Source organism: Pseudopodoces humilis, chromosome 3 (genome assembly GCF_049639895.1).
Source record: "Pseudopodoces humilis isolate 2021_Gansu_Grassland_sample_001 chromosome 3, ASM4963989v1, whole genome shotgun sequence".
In the NCBI taxonomy this organism is placed as follows: Eukaryota; Metazoa; Chordata; class Aves; order Passeriformes; family Paridae; genus Pseudopodoces; species Pseudopodoces humilis.
Window position 1 is genome coordinate 9,687,585 of NC_142202.1, and position 20,011 is coordinate 9,707,595.

Here is a 20,011-nt window from a genome sequence, read left to right on the forward strand (position 1 = left end):
AGTATTATAGTCTCATATTATGCTTTACTTGGTCTAAAATGAAAGCCCAATTTTAGTTCTATCTCCAAAAACTTGGCATACTGCAGTGAAAAATAATTTATTTGAGTGTTGTTTTTTTAATACACTGCAACTAACTTTAAAGCTTCCTCATATAATACTCCCACTATGGCTTTTTGTAATCTGACCCTTTTATTAAGACTTCAAATATATTCCCAAAGACTTATCTCATTGCTTTCTTTGCTAATTTACAAGTTAAAAGATTCCAAAGTTACCTAACTTTTTCTCATTCTATGCAATTTTTCTCTTAATAAGACAGAATTTTTGAGTATCTTTGTAAGTATATAAAACATCAAACAGAAGAACTAATACACTCTTAAGAAACAGGTAATATACAAACTGAAAATGGGACTTAATAATATATACACACAATTCTGGGCTGGGTAATTTGGCAAACCCGTTAGTGAACTTCTGTAAAAAAAATGCTGATTAAACCTGTGGGGGTTTATAACCTATATATGCTGTATTTGATAGGAAAGCTATTTTGGAAGTGAATCCCCAGCTTACAAGATTTGGGGAAAGAATTAAAGTGTATCTAAAAGGTTTATAAAATCACTAGCTTGAACATATTTCTTACCAAGTATTTCAGTGTTGCCAGAGCAAGGACAAGTGACGTGTTTCTGCTGGAAAAATAAGATCTGTGGTCTTTAGAGAAATAGAATAGGGCTCTTTTCCACCTGCTGCTCACTTTTTTTCTGTTTGCACTTGACTGTGATAGAGCTGTGGCCAGGAGAATGCCAATACTGTGACATTTCATACCTTTGTGGAGTTTCACAAGAGGAAGATTTTTAACAGTAGTGGGTCAGTTGCCTATGAAATTGGACCACTTGTGACTTGCCTGACAAAGTAGATTGGGGGGAATGCGATTTAGGGACTTGAAACCTGCAGGGAAAATTCAGAAGAGCAGCACACTGCAGATGATTTACTTGTTCAATGTAGCTGTGTGGGACATAAATTAGTGAAGTGTCATTAATGGTACCAGTAGTTTAACTGCAATGCTAGGCTCTGTCCTTGCCAAATAAATGTCACTGATTCCTGTAATGAAAGCTGGGTTTCCTCTGCAGTGCTGGTGGACATCAGCTTGCCTGCTGAGGGCCACTGGTGGGCTCTGAGTTGCCACATCCCTTTTCATGGGAACTGGGACCTACTGGACGTTGATAAGGTGGGTTTTTTTCCATTGTTGTTGGTCCCAGGCAGTTGTGCCCAAACTTCTGAGTGAGTAGAGTGATACATTATCTTGTATTGACTAAAATCTGAGAGATGATTATCTATTTGAATGTGCCTCTAAGAAGGCAGGAGTATCCACTGCAGTGTAATAACGCCATCTGGTAGCATAATTTTTAGACAGAAATGATTACAATTTAAAAACTGCACCTGTAGAGGACAGTCTGCATTTTTGGAGGACACTTGGGTGGTTTTGTAAATGTTGAGCCTGTCTTGCTCAGGAAGTGGAAGGTTTGTAAAATGCATTAGAAATATGTGTTGGAAGAATAGGTCTGTATGGACTTCAAAATAATGACATTATGTGGTGTTATTTCCAATTTTATTGTCCACTAAAAAAATTCTGTATCTTTGTTAATGGTTATCTTGACTGTTCCTTAAATAGTAGTATAAAGAAAAGCAGACACAAATAAAAAAAGCTTATTGTACAAAGCTGTTTCCACTCTTTCTTAGATGAGCGGTGTATTTAAGTATGTGCTTCCCAATCCATTGTTTCGCCAGTTTTTGTTCCAATAACTTGACCAGATGCAGTGAATTGCAATGAGTTGCCTCTTGTTTTTATCACAGAATCACAGAGTGGTTTGGACCTTTCAAAGGGCCCTTTGAAATCCAAAATACTGTGGACACCTTCCACTAGACCTGGTTGCTCAAAGCCCCATCCAACCTGGCCTGAACACTGCCAGGGTTGAGGGCATCCACAGCTTTTCTGGGCAACCTGTTCCGGGGTCTCATCCCCCTCAGAGTAAGGAATTTCTTCCTTGTATCTAAGCCAAATCTACTCATTTGGATAAGAACTGTTGCCCTTGATAAGAACTCCTGCCCTCCAGACCTCATGTAAAAAGTCCCTCTCCCCCTTTTTGATAAGGGACCCTTTAAGTATTAATACTTTATCATAAGGTCTCCCCAGAGCCTTCTCTTCTCCAGACTAAAACCCCCCAAATCTTCCAACCTTTTTAAGAAGGGGAGCTATTCCTTTCCTCTGACCATTTTATGTGGCTCTTTTTCTAGACCCATCCCTAACAGATCCATACCTTTCTTTGCTGGGGGCCTCAGAGCTGGATGCAGCACTGCAGGTGGAGTCTCACCAGAGCAGAGTAGAGAAAGTCCTCCCCCTCAGCGTGCTGGCCACCTTTCCTTTTAGCTAGCCCAGCATGCAGTTGGCTTTTTTTTTTCTAGATATTGGAATATTTCCTGTGTAAATGTAATTAATATGTTGAAATTCAGAAAATATTTGTAGTGATGTAATGTCAATGAATGAGGTGCAGCTTGTGACACAATTTATGTGAAAGCTCAGAATGTTCTGGAACACTGCTGGTAAAGTCCCCTGCCTCTTAGGAGTGCTGTTAACTTTGTTACTCTTCAACTTGAGGCAGATGTCTCTTCCTGTGGAATTCAGTCTAAGAAAACTTGTACAGGAAAACTTGTAACATAGTCGAATTCTTGTGTTAAAATACAAAATCAGGACAACTATAAAACAGTGACATTGGTGTCAGTTTCATGTGAATAAATACTCAGGTAATAAGCAGACCTTACTTTTTGGGACTGTTGCAGAATAACTTGATTAATTGACTTTTCATCAAAGAGCAAATTAAATATTTATGTTCTATACAGATCTTGCTGGAGTAGCTTCTTTGGCATCTGTCAGTGATGATATTTATTAGCTTTTTCCCCTTGCAGGTTTTTTGTGTGTTTTTTTTATTTTTTATGTTTTGTATGTGATATTGGGAAACCCCTTAAGTTTCTTTTTCTGTCTCTCTCCTTTGTAATATATCAACTTATATCCCTATTTAGTAGATGACTTAACAAATGAATTTCACTCAGTCATGCTTGTTTTCTGAATCCGATTACCAAAACTGCAGCACATTCAGCTTCAGTGTGTGCAATGACACACAAAGTGCAGGTGGTTGAATATTCCTTAAGAAGTAGCCTGTAAAATATGCCACCCATAATGCCAGTGAATAAATGCCAACTTCAGCATGAATGTTCTTTTAAAATGTGCACCTTGCTGAGGTTATTAGTCACCCTGAATTCAAGGACATGTGAGTGCAGACTTTGCATAAAGCTCCAGGAGTGGCCTACCTGTGAAGTGCTGCTGCTTGATTTTCAGATGGCATGCTGTGAATGTTAAAACTCCCTCATCATGGATGAACTGCAGCAAATGTCATTTTGTAATTGAGGCCATGTAAATTAGTTATTCTACATGTATTTCTAACAATGAAAATTCAAAAATCTCTTTGCTGGGATCAAAGAAATGTTATCATCATGAAAGGAAATATTGCTGTATTTGCTGAATAGGGCAAAGAAACAGAAGAATGGAAATTCTGCATCTTTTCTAACAAATATATAATTGTCATCTGTTTCATGGATTAGTGTGAAGATTATGCCGTTGGCCTTCTCTTTAAAATTTGAGAAATAATGATAATGGTGAAAATATTGCTGCTTCCCTTAACATGAACATGGATAAGAAGGAATCATCACACAGAATTGTAGCACAGCTGTGACTTTAATTTGAGCAAACCCAACTCAGACAAAGATTTTGGGAAAAGAAATCCACAGATAAAAGTGATACAGATCCTAATATTGTATCAGTCCTAAAAAGACTTATGTAAAATAAAGGCTTGTGTAAAATATAGAAATTACTTAACTCTGCTTCCCCCAGCTGCAGCCATTTAGTGGTTTTGTTTTGTTCTGCCACTTGTGTGGATAAGTTAATTTAGTCATATCTTTTACATCTGTGAAAATGGAAAGAGCCAAATGTTGCAGCTAGCTAGAATGGTCAGTCACAGCTCTCCTTGGAGAGAAGATATCTCCACTCTGCCCAGAATTAATGCATTAATGCAGTGTTTATTATAAGAGAGAGATCCTGGATGAAGTTGTGATGGCTTGGCTGGACACCAGGTGTTCACCAAAGCCACTCTCATTCCCCTGCTCAGTGGGACAGGGGAGAGAAGATACAACAAAAAGCTCATGGGTCAAAATAAGGACAGGGAGAGATCACTCACCAGTTCGTGTCATGGGCAAAACAGATTCGACTCAGGGAAGTCTAATTTATTATCAATCAGCTCAGAGTAGGATAATGAGGAAATAACTGTGTTATTTCTGAGGCAATACCATCACTGCTGATGGACTCAGCCTTGTCCAGCAGGGAGTTCCTCCTGAGCCCGTCTGGCATTGGCTCTGCTGGATAAAGGGAAAGCTTCCAGCAGCTTCCTCAGCTTCCTTCCCTGAAAGCCCCTTCTACCAAAATCTTGCCACGCAAACCCAAAACACGTGATTAAAATTAAAATAAAAAAATGAGGGGGAGTGTGGGAAATATGATCTTGCTGCTGGAAATCGTAGTCCAAAAGTTGTAAACTATAAAAATTTCTTTGGAATACATGGAGTTAGAGGATTGCAAAAGCTGATCTATAATACAGTCACAGAAATAATGGTAATGGGTAACTGCTATGATTTTTTAAAAAAATTTCCCATTCTTCTACTTTTTTTTTTTTAACCTCATGAAAGCAAGTTATTTGCCAGTGATTGACTGATGCTGTAAAGGCACCCTTGTATGTCCATCTCCAGAATAACTGTAAAGTACTAAGTTGTGTGCTCACTACCACTGTTTTCATTACATTGCCATTTACCCCTGATGTAAATTGGAGCCACATGAGAAATGGGTTGGTAGAAAGAGGGGCTCAAACTGTGAACTGATTAATAATTAAAAGATCCAAATACACCACTTGAAATTTTTGAAATTGTGTGATTCCTTATTATTTCAAATTTTTTTTATTTTATTACATACCAAGGTAGTCAAGCTTCTGTGAGATCTCATATTTTCAAGGAAAGTAATAGAGAGAACATCCACCATTTCAATGACTGTTCATAATTGGGGGCTGCCAAACCAGTGCTATTCATAATGGTATCCTGTCTTTTCAGACAATTAATATATATTGAGGTAATTAAAGACAATTGCTTGTAATAGCAGAAAATTATTATAATAATTTTGTTTTCGAGATAACAATGCAGATTTGTGATTTCTGTGACTACATCCAGAGTTTTACAAGAATTGACTGGGAAACCATAAACGGTTGTTATTCCATTATGCTAAATGTCAGGGTATAAATTGAACTCTGTTTTATTTAAAAATCCCTGAGGACAGGTTATGATCCTTATGTTAAATGGATCCACAGCAGTTAAATCTAAGACCATCCTTGCTTTTCAAGAACTTTCTCATATTTTGTAACACCCGTTGGACACAAATCAATACACAGCTTGAATAGGAATGAACGCTTTTTGAAGGTTTTAAAAGAAGACTTTAAATTAATGTTGAGATGAAAGAAAAGCAAGTTTCAAAATGCTTCCACTTTGCAATGATTTCATCAGGTGAGTGCAAACCTATTAGCAAATTTGGTCACTTTTATGCTATTCCCTCATGTTCTGCAACATTTACAAGATTCCTGTAATGACTTTTTCTCCTCCAAAACTGGGAAGGCCTTTGCTGGCAGAAGCTGTTTTAAAAACTATTTTAAAAACAAACCAAAAGACTTCTTTCTTTCAACAATGTAGCCTGGGTGTGATGCAGTCAAGAGGTGCAATTAACTGTCAGTAACCTGGGGAGTTGTAACAAAACGTGCAACTTGGGCTATACTGAGAGTTTCTATTCAATTGGACTTCCTTCTTCTTTGTTAATGATTGTGGCTGAAAAGCTTCAGCCACAATCAGGTGTTTCAGGTGTAAAGAGCAGTCATTCATAAGGAGGACATTCATATCTATGTTTGTTGATCTTTGATGATGTTATCAGTTTAGAAGTCATAAAGATACAGTGAAGTTACATGTAGAGTTGAGAATTAGTGCAGATTATTCTGATGCCATTCACACTAATTTTGTACCATTGCCAGTTTCTTTATTATGTTATGTTTTCCCCCTGGACTATTGCTGGCTTTGTCAATGTAAATTTTAGTTATGTACATAATGCTGCCTATTTTAAAGACATTTCACTCATTACTCTAAAAACCTAAATTTTTTAAGTGATGTAAAAATATCTGGGTTTTCTAAGTATAATTGCAGGGGTTTTATTTAAAGCATTTTAATAACCTTCAGTTTTGCCTGTTAGCAAGGTCTTTTTCATCCTAAGAAACTAAAAGTGAAAGACAAGCAAATGGTTTGAGATTATATGGATAATTAAGTTAATGGTCGTGAAATAGAACCTGAGGAATCAAAAAATGTGGTAGAGGAGCATCAAGGTGGTTTTCTTAATGCTGAAGGGTTTGGATAGGACATGCAGCAGAGTGACTGAGGGAATCACAGCCTCGGGGGTTTACTCTCTGTCTTAAGCCAAAGCTGAAAGAACAGCAAGGAGAGCCCCCACCTTGGCTGGTTGTGTGCAGCCCTCTGATCTCAAAGGTAGTGCAGGTCACTGGCTTCAGAAAGGATCTATATTGGAAGTATTATTCAGATTCAATTCTTCATTTCTGTCCCTGGTGAGAAAGCTGTTTCTCTGTCCTCATCTCCCAGGTTTCCTGCTGGGCTTTTGATGCTTTTTGCAGGGTTTTAGCAGAAGTTGCCTTTCATGGGGGCCGAGTGCTTGAATTGGAGTCTTGGCAAGAAGCCACAGGACAGCCAGAGTGGGTGTCACTCTGCTCCTCCTCCTTCTGAAGGTACGAAAGCACAAATAGGATCTCTTGAAAAAGGCACCTGATCGGAGTAGATGCTCTGACAGAAGTGGCTTGGTAGAGGAAAACGAAGTCAAGAGCGCTGGGAATGTGGTGCATTAACATCACCATGCACTAGAGGGCCCAGCCTGCATATAACCATTTCCCAAGAAGGAAAATGGGAGTAGGCTGAAGGAACTTCTGAGAAATTACAGTGATATTAGCAGGAGAAGGAGCTGTCTGAAGCCAACAGGGCTCAAAACAGGACTGAATGTGGAGAAAGGTGATAGACTGACAAATGCATTCAACCTGAAAATGTAATCAGACAAGCATGTTCCCCTGCTGAAGAAGGGATTTAGCAACTTTGAACTCAAAATCATGTGATTTTTCTTCCTCCTCCTGGCTAGATTAAAAAGGGGAGTGATGTTTTTAATATTATATCGTGCTTAACAAACCATTGCATGCTGTGTCAAGTTCATTTTCCCTATCTGCTCTGGCTAAAACCCATTGCTATCTGTAGTCTAGCCTGAAGGTGACAAGAGATTTGAATCATTGTAATTAGGCACTCATCATGCTGCAAAAAGATACAACTATCTTGATGAATCAGTATGAAAGAAAAAAAGCTGTGGATTGTTGTTTTTTTTTTTTCCTTTAACTACATTTGGTGCCTGGGAATGTGAGAGCAGGACTGAGCTCGGCAAGAGCTAAGGCAGCTTCTTCAGCATGACAACTATTGTCCTGTTCCCTGTGCGGAAAAAGTTGAGTGGTTTTTGCCTCCCCAAGTCCTGTTGACACTTTCAAGTGTTCTTGGACCTCTTGCAGGTTTTACTTGACAAACATTCTCATGTGTGCCACTTCCTTCTGATTCTGAGAAATACACAAGAATTCGCTTTCTGTGCTTAAGCAAGAGCTATGAAATGAGTTGTTGTTTGCCTTTTAGGATTGTTGCTCCAGGGCACACTTTTGCTGTGAAGTATAAGTGATGAAAAAGTGGATCTGCCCAGGTTTGTGGTTGGATATACCAGAAATGGGGTATAAGGAGCTTTATCCCTCTGGGGAAAGGCATATCCATGCACACCAAAAAGTAGGTTTTGTGACACTTATTACATCTGCTATGTATTAATAATCAAATTTTGTTATCATTTTTGCCTATGTTTTAGAAAAGATGCAGAAAAAAATCCTGAAATACGTATGGCTTTCACCACATAGAGGTGCATTGCTATTTTTACCTTTTCTTTCTTTGAATAAGGAGTACCCTTCATTCTTTTTATATGAAGATACTTTATCTTATCACTCATCCATGCACCTTTCCTCAGAGCTTTGATAACATTCCTTTTTATTATGAAGATTTTGCATTGTTCAAAAATGAATTAGAGAACGGCATTTATTGCCCAGTAGCATGCCTTACGTACAGTGGAGTCTTGTCATAATCACAGAGTGTCTAAATTCAGGGTTCTAATGCCAATTTATAACTGCTCTAGTTTTCAAAAGTGAAATGTGATTATGGATTTACGTACTTATTTCAGTAGTGGCAGCTGAAATGGGATAACACGCTTTGGGAGGAGCAGGGAACAAGCAGTTTGTTGCTCACCCTACATGACTACCCTGTAATAAATCTTTCAGAGCTTTGAAGAGTAGGTGTTTTTAATGACTGTGTTGTATCATTTAATGGATAATTTTTAAAAGTGACACACTTTTTCTAGTCAGTGTTAAAGCTAAACAGATTTGTAATGTGCCAAAAATAGATTTCAAGCTGGGGTTTGTAAAAGTTTGCTCTTCTGGAGGGAGAAAATACTAATTCTGTTGGTCATGAAAACTGTGCCTCTGTTGGGATTATGGTTTAATCTCTGTTGAGATTATGGTTGAAATCATAAATATGGAGTGATAAAATACTATATATGTATACATATACACACATACATATAGATATATACTAGAATTAATTTGGCTTTGCAACCTTAGGTATTTAACAATAAATGTACCTGAGAGTTTTCCTGTCTTCAAATGATTAACTAAACTTAGCTCAAAGTAGCAGCCTTACTGTGCAGATAGACAACAGATACATCTATATTCAGAACACTATTATTTCCCTTCTTGTTTTTTTTTTTTTTTATCATAACCTGACTAATGTAAGTAAAATCTGCTAAGGACACAGCTTTTTTATTTTTTTTGATTACCTGAAGGAACAAGTTCACAGTCTACCTTCCAGTTCCCACATTCATTTTTGGAGCTTATTGGCTGACTAGATGGATTTGGTGGATATGGTAGAGATCTTAAAAGCTTCAAATGTGAATGTGTTAAATTTTTAAATTCAAGGAAATGCAAATTGGTGCTCCCTTCTCCTGGCTGCTCAAGAAAAGACTATGACCTGAGCTCAAGGATTTTTTTTTTTCAATTTGGCCTTTGATATCAGTCATTAACTATGCAGGTGTTGATGGCTGAGAAGGCTCCAGAGCAGCCACGGGGTGCTGCTTCGTGCTTGGCTGGCACCAGAGTTGCACACAGTGGCAGAGGAGAGGAAGGAAAAGGGAACTGAAGGTCATGGCTACAAAGAAGTGACCGAGCTGAATGTAACATAGAAGGAATTTGGGAATCCCTAGGGAAAAGTGAGGGACCTAACATGGAGATTGGGGAATATGAGGTTGGGCTTGTACATCACCAATGCATAGAAAATCAGACAAGTTGCAGTGCCCTTCACTGTTTTCTCTATCCTTGGATTACAACCTGTATGTGTTGTGGCATACAAGAAAACTGAAAATAAATTTTTAAGTAGTGCGTAATTCTTGTTGCCATTTTGTTTTCAGTTTGATCGCTTATTCATCATGGGCAATGTTTCCTTTGTTTTCTGCTGACAGAAGAATGCCTCCTTGTTCTTACATGTTGATATGTGGCTTCGTTTAAGGGAGAATGTTGGTGTTGCCTTTAGCACAAATGATGTATGCATTTGCATTTCTGGAACACTTTCAGAGTTTCCCATTTGCTTTTATCTCCTTTACAGAACTGTTTTCTAGTTTATCTTTTCTGAAGATCAGCATAGATTGTTGATTACAGGGTGCAATAAATTAACTTGTCGACTTTTGCCACATTTCATGTTTATGTTGTATATCTGAACAATGTTGAAGATTTATAGAAATCTTTAAAAATTAATCCGAGATGTAAGCGCTTGAGAACAAAAGGGTTTTTTTTTTAAACTGGATTTTATTTCTAACAGCCTGCTACACAAAATTGCATGTCTCTATCTAGAACAAGATTTTTAATTTTAATTGCTAAGGGGTTTTCGAGTGATTTATTAGACACCTGACTGCAAAACTGGAAGTATATCATTGTAATCCTATTGTTGTCTCTATTTGCCTAAACCAGAAAAACAGGGAATTTGAAAATACAGTATTCATTAGAGTAAAAACTAGTTTTTTATCACGTGTTCTTCAGTTTGCTTTTAAAGGAATTTGTTTTCTTACTGTATTTTAAAATAGACTTGAAAAACTTCACTGTAGTCACAATGTAATTCTTAATTTTTTTTATCTGAAATTACTGAATGGGTGGGACAAATTTGTAAATTTTACTTTTTAGTACTCTGATGGATGGCTTATCCTCCTGTGGGCAGCACATTTTGTTTTCCAGTTGCAATATATAGAAACAGTTTAATTCTCACCTCTCTATCCCATTTTGGCCTTATAATCTGAACTAAAACTGTGAACACATCAGTGTTTTGAGATGTATATATTACCCAAACTAAGCTTTTTTTCAAGTTGTTTGGGGTGAATTCTTGAATTCCACAGGAAGAGAACTAGGCTAGCTACTTTTAGCAGGCAAATTTTTGTTTTTCATAAAGAATAAACCATTTTCAGTCAAGTCATCCATTTCCCTTTTTTTGTTTTCAAATGTGTTGGTCTGAGGTCTCAGAGGAAAATCAATGGATATATTTCCACTTCATGGTTTCAGGGGGTCATAAAGTGATTTAAAAACAAAAACAAACAAGCAACAAGCAAGGGGCATTTAATTCCTAGCTCCTTTTCTTTTTCCTGTGTCAGTTTGTCACATATAGAATTTCAGTTTTATCCTTTCAGATTTGAATAGATCCCCAAGTAATTTTTCTTCTTGAATTCTGTTAAGCAGTAAAGACCCTGAATTCTACCAAAAGTCAGACAAGGCCTTTTAACAACTTTCTGAGAGGAAAGGTAAGGGTTCTTCACCTGGTCTCCCCCTACCCCACTGCCTTCCCCCAAACAGGACCTTCCTTTTGCCCTCGGGCAGTTTTTTCCCATTCCTTTACCATATAAACTTGATTGCATGTCTCTGAATGCAGTTTAAGGGATCCCTGGGCAGAGACAAGTCAGACCTGAAAAAGGAAAAGCATTCTTCCTCCCTAGAAATGAATTTGGACGTTTATCTATTTTCTCAAGGTAATTTTTGCTTTTAAAAGCAGCACCCAACTTTTTATTTTTGTAGTCTTTACATTTCTTCTGGAGTGTTCATTCCTAAATACCTCATAAGTTTCCTTGCCTGTTGAAATTTCAAGAACTCTGCAAACTGTGTTTTGTTTGTCAGTGGTGTTTCTTTCCCTATAAATCTTTTTGCTTAGAAATTGTCTTGAATTCAGACACGTTTTCCAAGAGCTCAGTTACTGGTTTTTTACTATTGGTAAGATGGACAGCCTGAGGTACTTTACCATAATTATTGGTTGAATTGTCCTATAAGTTGGAGTTTTTTGTGTTTTGGCAGGGATGTGTGTTAGTACCTCTTCTGCCTGTTCTTTGGGTTTGATGTGTTAGAAACTATCAAAAAACAGAGCTTATTGTGGTGCTGTTTATGATGCAAGCTGAGAATTCAGCCTGTCCTGTTTTGTGACTGTGGCTTTCCAGGCTTTTAAGTGTTTTTAAGGGTAATTCTGTGTTGCAAAGAAATAAAAATATCCATTACCTTGCAATGAACACTGAGATCTCTCCTCCCTGTTTGCACTGAATGTGAGTTACAACATGCATGGCTCTGGGAGATTAGGAATTACCAGCAAAATCCCAGCGGTGGCTGCTATGGAAGAATACAAGTACATGGGAATATTGTAACACATTTAATAATTATTTCCTTTTAATCCATAGCAAATGTAACAAGTTTCATAAGTTTCATCACTTCCCTGAAGTGATGGTGTTTCTTTTTTTCTTTTTTCCAGTGGCATGTGCTAACTCAGGTTGAGCAAAAACCTGGGCCTGGAGGAGAAAATTGCGAAGTCCTTTACAATGTGATAGACTTTTTCTTTCTGTTTTTCAGCATATAAATTCTAAATACTCTTGTCTGTTTAGGATTATCTTGATAACAAATAAGCTGTACTCTTCTTGGGCATCTTTTTTTTCAATGCTCTTTTCTCGTACCTCACGTGTTTTATGCAGCCCCTCTGTCACTTCTGTGAGAGAATGACCATGATTATTTTAGCAAAGTTTCTAAACTTGGTAAGGGTAGACTCCACTGTGCTCAAGGTAAGAGCCATCATTTATTAGGAGTCCCTCATCTGGAACATCCTCTTCAGGGCATTGCTGATGAAGTACAATCCTAATTCTTTGTCTTCAGTATCATGAGCCATCAATGTTCTCCCCACATTGCCACATGAGAAGCCTTCCCAAACATAGTGCTATGCCTCTTCCAACAAAGTGGATTTTTGGAGGGCTTTCTCCACTTACTATCAGCCTTCACAATATTTTCTCCCTCTTTCTATGCATGATTAGTAAGACAAAGGAAGATTTGAGCCTTATGGAGAAGGAGTTAGGTTGATTGGAAGTGAGAAGTGGCATTTGGATTTACAATGTGTGTTTAGTGGTTTGGGACAACATCCTGGAAGTTTCCCATCTTGGAATGTTTGCTGGCATATGGGCTGAGTTTGCTTATAAAAACAGTAATAAAATAAAACTTCCTTATGCAGGTCTTTTCAATTCAGGTAAGCTTTGGTGACATCTATATTCTTGATCTTGTTTTGGTGACAACAATGTTAATATCAATGTCATTAATATCAAGAGTTACTGGATATTGATTATATTGGAATAAATTTTAAATTTATCTTTGTGTTGAGAATAATTTCTATTTAAATTGCATAAAAGTCAGTCTTTATTGTAACTTGGAGAGAGAAAATATATATTGAGAAAGCTTTGAACAGACTTTCTGGTGCAGGGCCAGCTATGTCAGTTTGTGATTAGATGAAGTGCAATAGATTTATTACTGAATTTAAACTTTTATCTCTTTGTTCTCATTGGGCAAAAAATATTGTGGCAGATTTGAGAATGGGAATTTCACCCCCCAGTTTAGTTTTATATAAATATAAAAGCATGCAGGTGTTTACAGGCAAGCAAATGGTTCTCCATATAAAACACTGGTTTATGAGAGATATATCAAGAACTGTGTAGTATGAACGGGTGCTTTGAGGCTTAAACTGCAACCAAGCAAAAATGTGCAGCCTTCCCCTTTTGTCTATAATAGGGTCGACATTGGGAACCATGATCCCTTTGATCTTTACATAAAACAGATGAAAATGCATAAATTGCTTCTAATCAGAGATGAATTAAAGGAAAATAGCCTCCCGGAGGACAAAGCACCCCAGGCACCCATCAACAGCCTTACCAAATGACAGACCTGGAGGAGACTTCAAAGCTGCAAACACAACTGCCAGTGAAATCCACCAAGAATCAAGATGCCATTTAAAAAAAAAAAAAAAATTCACAGTTTACAAGTGCCCAGAACTCTCACTTTAAGAAGAAGTAGCAGAAACACACCACATGGACTTGCTTTTTAATCCACTAAATGTTCTTTTTCTTTTAGGAGACCTGAGAAAGGCAAGACTTGCTTGTTTAATTTAGTCCAAAAATGTGCTCAGACATGACAAACATTGGCAATTTTTGTGTCAGGTAGGGTTTATTCCATTTGAGTGGCATATTGTTTAGAACCTGAAGTATATGTTTTAGTGGAAGCACATCAGATGTTTATTCTAATTGCTTCCTTCGTTGTCATCTTTATTTGTCCCTGTGAACACAAGCATGGTTTACATTCCTCAAATTGCAGAAGAAGGAGAAAAAGTAAATATCAGGTTTGGTTTTGGAGGGGAAGGAAGGCAATAATTTTATTATGAGCTTTTTCTCTCTGTGAAACAAAGAATAACTTTATCCCAAATCAAATCATAATTCAGATCCTCTTCTAGCTCAGGTAACTAATTTAAATATTATTTAGATTTTAGTATCAGTAATGTTAAATATAAAAATAGGCTTGAATAAGGAATATTAACTGCTGGTTTGTTTCAAGAGACGTAACCTAAACGTATTTTTTTGCATTTTTGTTAGCATTTTATTTATGAGAAGGTATCAAAACTTAACGTTTTTAAAGATAGACACTAACCACAATTTTATGGAGCACTAAAATTCCACTTTTGATAAAGACTGATGTAGTACCTACATTACAAATATTGTTTCAGGAAGGATTTTACCTGCTGCCAATTGTATACTTTGTGTATTTCTTGTGTACAGCATAATATCTATATCTAAGTCCACATTAATTTGAGTAATTTAGTGGCAAAAAAAGATTAAATGACATTTCCAAATATGTAACTGACAATGAAATTGTTCAGTAGGCTGAATGATTTGCTGTAGGTGAGATCAGAAAGGTTGCCTGATTAATTCTGTAGGAACTTATTTTCAATTGGTTCTGACCTTAATTACTATAGCTGAAGTATGTTACATCTACAGCTCTTAATTTTTGGAATAAGTGAAAAGATTTTGCTGGTCTGTTTAAGGATGAAGCTAGGAAAAATCGCCAAGGACTTTCTTTCTCTTAATATTTTAAAAGGTTCTCCCCCTTCATGAAGACACTGATATCTATTCCTGGGAACAGACATTTAAAATAGGTTTTGAAAAATTGGACTTTGTCTATGGCTTGCAAGACCTTCACCACTTAGTTTTCCAAAGCCTGCATCTTCAGTGAATGCACTTGTCTCACTTTTGGGCCACTGGCCCACCTGCACGTGAATGAGCAGAAATTGACTCCTGGCACAACAGACATAGCTGGACTTTCTTCACAAAGACTGATCCTGACTGATCCTATCAATAGCTGCACTGAAATGGCAGAAGACTGTAAGGCAGAGCAGGAAGTCTGCCTTGTTCTGTCAGGTGGGATGAGAGCTACAAAGAGAAGAAAGTGAAGTCTGAAAATGAAGAAAAGAAAAATGTCTGCAATAGAACTTGATGGCCTGTTGTAGTGCAGAGCAAGAGCCTCTCTGATTCTGGACCTTTTCCCAGCATGAAAAAAGAGGTCTTTGCCACAGCTTACACAGAAAACTGTCCCCTTTCCCTTAGTTTTTGCTCTGTTTCTTCCTAACAGCAAAACCTCCTCTTATATGGAGTCATACTGCATTGACTGATCAGCATCTAAGGCCTGCAAACAAAGTCAATCATTCTTTCCTTTAATGAGTACCTGGAAGATTTTTGCAGATAATATGCTTCAGCTCTGCAGTTTGTTTCTCCTATCTTAAACTTTTTTATCATTTTGGATCCTTTGAATTAGACAGGGCTTTATGTTGTTGGGACTCCCATCTGTGTCATAGCTTGGCAAAGAGAAATCTCAGTTCACCCTGAGTGACAGTGGGTGTCAGAACACATCAATAGTGTTTGCCTTCTGTAGGATATCAAGTGCCATAGGTACAAATTGCTAGGCAACACAACAGTTTATCAGGCTTTTTAGTTTTTTAAGAAGGAACTCATTTTCTTAAATCCCCTTTCTGGATGCAAGGGAATTTTTACTATTTCTTTCATGTTTGCTATGTAAATCTACGTAGAAATGAAGGATCATGTGTGACCATCTGCATTAAGCAATCAGTGTGATGGATTCATCAAACTCTCAGCAATATCTTCAGGCTCCCCTTAAGGTGGATTGTATGTGTGAATCAGCCAGTGAATGCCACATGCTGCTCCTTCTAAACTGGGCTCACAGGGGCATGAGGTGCCTCAGGGATCTGATGCACAATCTGGGACAATTTATCTTGGGATGGTTGTTGTGGTTCTTGCCCTGCCTCTGCTTTGGGAACAAGTCAGGTGCTTATGTAGCAGGTCCACAGGGTACAGTTGGCAAATGATGGAAAGCTGAAATTGGTGCAAGTGCACCGTTGGCACTGAGCTGTACATTGCATCAGGGCAGGACTGTGAAATTCCAATTTCACAAGCAGCTTAGATATTCTGCAACAGGGTGAGAACCCCTTTGTTGCCAAGGAAAAGAGAATTAGGGGTACGACTGGTATGAGCTATTGCATTTGTCTGGTGATAATCTGCCCTGCTCAAGAGCTGGCACACTCTAGAACTAGAGCAATTGTATCCTTTAGCCTTTCCCTCAATCTTCCAGCATTTATACTCAAAAGCAATGTAGACAAGGAATAAACAATTTAAGGCTTTAAGTACTGCAATGCTTGGCTGTACAGAGAAGTCCGGTTCACATTCTAGATGCACCCTCCAGAAACAAAGGTATTTTTAAAGAAATTTACGTATAAGATTTCTCTACCTTCATGGAAATCAGGGTTTTTGCAATTGGGATTTTTCTGTTTATAAAGGACCCAAACAAAGAGTTCTCAAAAACTTTTAAACTTCTTCAGATCTAATAAGTTTGTTTGTATTAAACAGGAGCCATGGCTCTGATGTGCATGCAAATACAATTGCACTTTGCATGCAATCAATGGCAGTTCTCTCTGATTATGATATTTTGATCAAGAGTATGTATTCCGTTTTTGTGCTCTTCCATATTTACTTTAGGAATTGGGTAATGGTAATCTAATGTGAAAGGCCTTCATCCTAGCAGGGATGGGATGTGTAGTGACTGCCATGCTTCTCAGTTTCATTGTAGAAACTCAGTCTTTAACAGCTTTTAGTATATCTGTTTGTCAAAACACCATTATTCTTCTTTTTCTTCATTATTTTCTTTGTAATCATCATCAGCTTGGCTAGGAATTTGTCACCTTTATGGCCTTTAAGTCGACAGATATGGAGTTATCATGTGGCCTTGTGTTCATTTGTGCCTCTATTTGCCTTTTGATTTTCATCTGACACAGTATGCCTCATTTTTCAGGGCCGTGACCAAGCAAAGCAGTGAATTAAAATTTTCAGTTTCCCTACAATCCCATTTTACCCAGGAAGGACAAAGATGTTTGTCAGAGTCTTCAGTTTGTTCACTCCTTTGCCTTTAGCGGCTGAACAGATACTCTAACCATTGATAGCCATGACCACTGATAACCATTGTTCTGTCCCCAGCCTTTTTCTTCAGAAAGAAAAAAATACTAGAAGAAGCTGCTGTTAACCTGCCTGTAACTCAGTGCAAGATATTTGGGGCATGCCGAGGCACTGCCGCTGATCTGGCCTCACAGGGGAAAGTTGTTTCCCCTCCTGACCATATGGAGAACAGAGAATAGGCAGAACAGCAGAGCAAAGCCTGCAAGCGTGACTCAGTCTGTGGGGAACATGTCACTGTGAGATACCTCTTGTTCCAGCCTATGCTGCTTATAAAAACAAGTTGGATCATCCCAGGTTATAGTCTGGCATATTAATGTAAACTGTTACTGGTTGGGGTTACTTTTAATAAGCCAGGCTTGTGTTTGTTCAGCAACTCTTATGCAGCATCTGTGGTATTGGAGTGCAGGAGGCTGAACAGTGGGGAGAAGGAATGAGTACAGATGTCTCAGGATAAATCATTGGTAGAAGATAGACTTGCTAGGTCACACTGTCCACTCAACTTCTACTGCTATGCTGGGGAGAAACAGGACCGTTCCAGGCACATTCTGAGGTATCCTCTCCTTGTGGAGCTGTTGTGCCCAGCTGACTCCAGCTGAAAAAGCCTTGCCCATATCAGAGGTTCCCATTATACCTCTCCTGAGTATGCAGTTTTAAGAGGCATCTTTTTTGGCAGCCGTGGCAGCTGACACAGCTCTCGTTCTGTCCTTGCATCATTAGCATAATTGCACTGGCAAACTGTTTGTAGGGTTGCTTGGTGTGCTGGTTCATGGAATTTAACTGGTTTTTAATTGAACATTTTCCTTTTCATGCCTTATAAGCAGTAGTGCCAGCATGGCTGAAGGAAGATCAGCAGCTTTGGCCTTTTTTAAAAAGCTCTGTTGTCAGGACCCTCACACTCCTGGAGCTCCTTTGAAGGCATAATGCTAAAAAATTTGGCAAAAGGCGTGCAGAAGCCTAGAGAAGAAGGTTCTAGAAAACTGGTGTTTCCATGATATTGGTGACTCAAGGGGGATGTGTGACCATTATATCAGCAGCCTCAAATACTATACAGTGGAATTCCTCATAAATATCTGAGGAAACATGTAGGTATTTTTTGACAAAATTTGCCTTTATAAATTCTGCCTTTATTTATTATTGAGCAAATGTGACTTGAGTATAGCCAGTAATATAAAAGATACAGCTGGGGCTTTTTCATTGTTGTTGGTGGTGGTGGCTGGTTGTTTTTTAAAAATTAATTACATTAATATGAAGAGGAAAAGAGCAGGTGGAAGAGTAGAATTAAGGAGAAGGACTGCACCTGAAGCAAGGGTTAGGTTTGTGAGGAGGAGCATATGAGATATAGAACCATTAGCAGTTTAGATTGTGAAAAGTTGGTTATTCAGAATCCAGTGTACATTGGACTAGGTCTGGGAATAATAGAATGCTTTAATTGGAAATGAGGAGCCTGAAGAGCATGGTGCACAATGCTTTTAAGAGAGGGCTGAAAGGATTAGGTACTACCAAATCAGCACTGAGAACAGGAACACTGGAGCATCCTAAGTAGAAATGGAACTTTTGTGGATGTTATTTACTAAAACTGATTTCTTTTACTGAGCAGTTGTGAACAACATGGGTGTTTTTCCCAAGAAAAGTTCACAGATTTATTTGTTTTTAAGATCCAGCCTAGGTATAGTAGTGAGTGAGTTTCAAAGATAAAGAGTAACGCTGTAAAATGTAAGCAACCAAACCATTTTCTGTGGCAAAGTTACCTCACTTTTCACTTCCAAAAAAGAAGTCAGCCTGTTGAGGACTTACTTGTGTTTCAGCTCATGCAGATGAAGATTTTCAAAGTTCTTCACAACTTTAAGTAGAGTTGTAAGATTAGTAAGGTGGTTTGCCACTTCTAAGTGGCAAGGCTGCCACCCTGCCCATAACAATAAAAGGTTGGGCACTGGATAACATGTTTTACTAATACTATAATGTCTGTCTTTAATCTTTTAAGTAAACATTTTTTTCAAGACTTATATTTTTAAATTATCTATTTCTTGGATAATGGTTTAAGGTACATATATGTGTAGCTTGATTTCCATTTAACCAAGTGGGTAAATTCTGCTTTAGAGACAATTTAATTGACTTTGACCCCAAAATAGGTCATCCATCAGGATCTAAACATTTCATTTATATGAAAAACAACCAGGGACAAAATTAAAAATATGCTTGCAGAGGCTTTATTATGGGTAATTTTGGGTATGAAAGACACAAATTTAAACTGGCAGAAAATGGGATGAGTCTCATTTGAAAGAAATAGTTATACTGTATAATATATTTTTATATTAAAATAATATATAAAATTTTAATTACCATATTTGATAGGTTTGTGTTGAAAAAAGTTTATTTTTCATCCACTGTGAGGGAAAGGGATGAAGTTGAGGTCAGCACTAGGATTGGAAATTGGTATTTGAAACACAAGGTGGTGCCATTGTGTAAAGTTGTGCTTCTGTGGAGTTTCTGAAGGCAGTGAAGGTGAAAACGGTGTTTAAAAACTTGTGAGAAATATGTGCAGAGAAGTTAGCAGTTTTAAATGAAAGATTTATAGAGCAGGATAAAGGGGAGTGTGCCTGGAGTTCTGGTTTTGTGATATGCAGAAGGAAAAGGGATCTCTTAGGAAATAGCTGTGTGATAAATTGATGTTTTATTTTGACTTTAAGTCTGCTTGCAAGTATTTTCCTCTTTTGGTTTCAAAGGGGGAGAGAGAACTTAACTCACAGTGTGAATCTAGGAACCATCTCCTAGCAGCTTTATATTGTGAATATATCAAAACAAGCTTCCCTTGTGTTACTTCAAATACACCCTAAAATGCCTTAGGATTAAAGCAATCAT

The 20,011-nt window shown here is 37.8% G+C and overlaps 1 protein-coding gene across 2 annotated transcripts in view; it reads left to right on the top strand.

The window, feature by feature from the left end:
- Nucleotides 1-20,011, top strand: part of WDPCP (WD repeat containing planar cell polarity effector) — a 145,357-nt gene that overhangs the window by 3,842 nt on the left and 121,504 nt on the right. Inside the window, exon 2 of one of the 2 annotated variants that reach the window (XM_088053196.1) lies at nucleotides 1,122-1,219. The exons of the other annotated variant lie outside the window; for it this stretch is intronic. The gene's annotated coding sequence lies outside the window, so the exon portion shown is untranslated. The remainder of the gene's footprint in view (nucleotides 1-1,121; nucleotides 1,220-20,011) is intronic. 2 annotated transcript variants of the gene reach the window in all.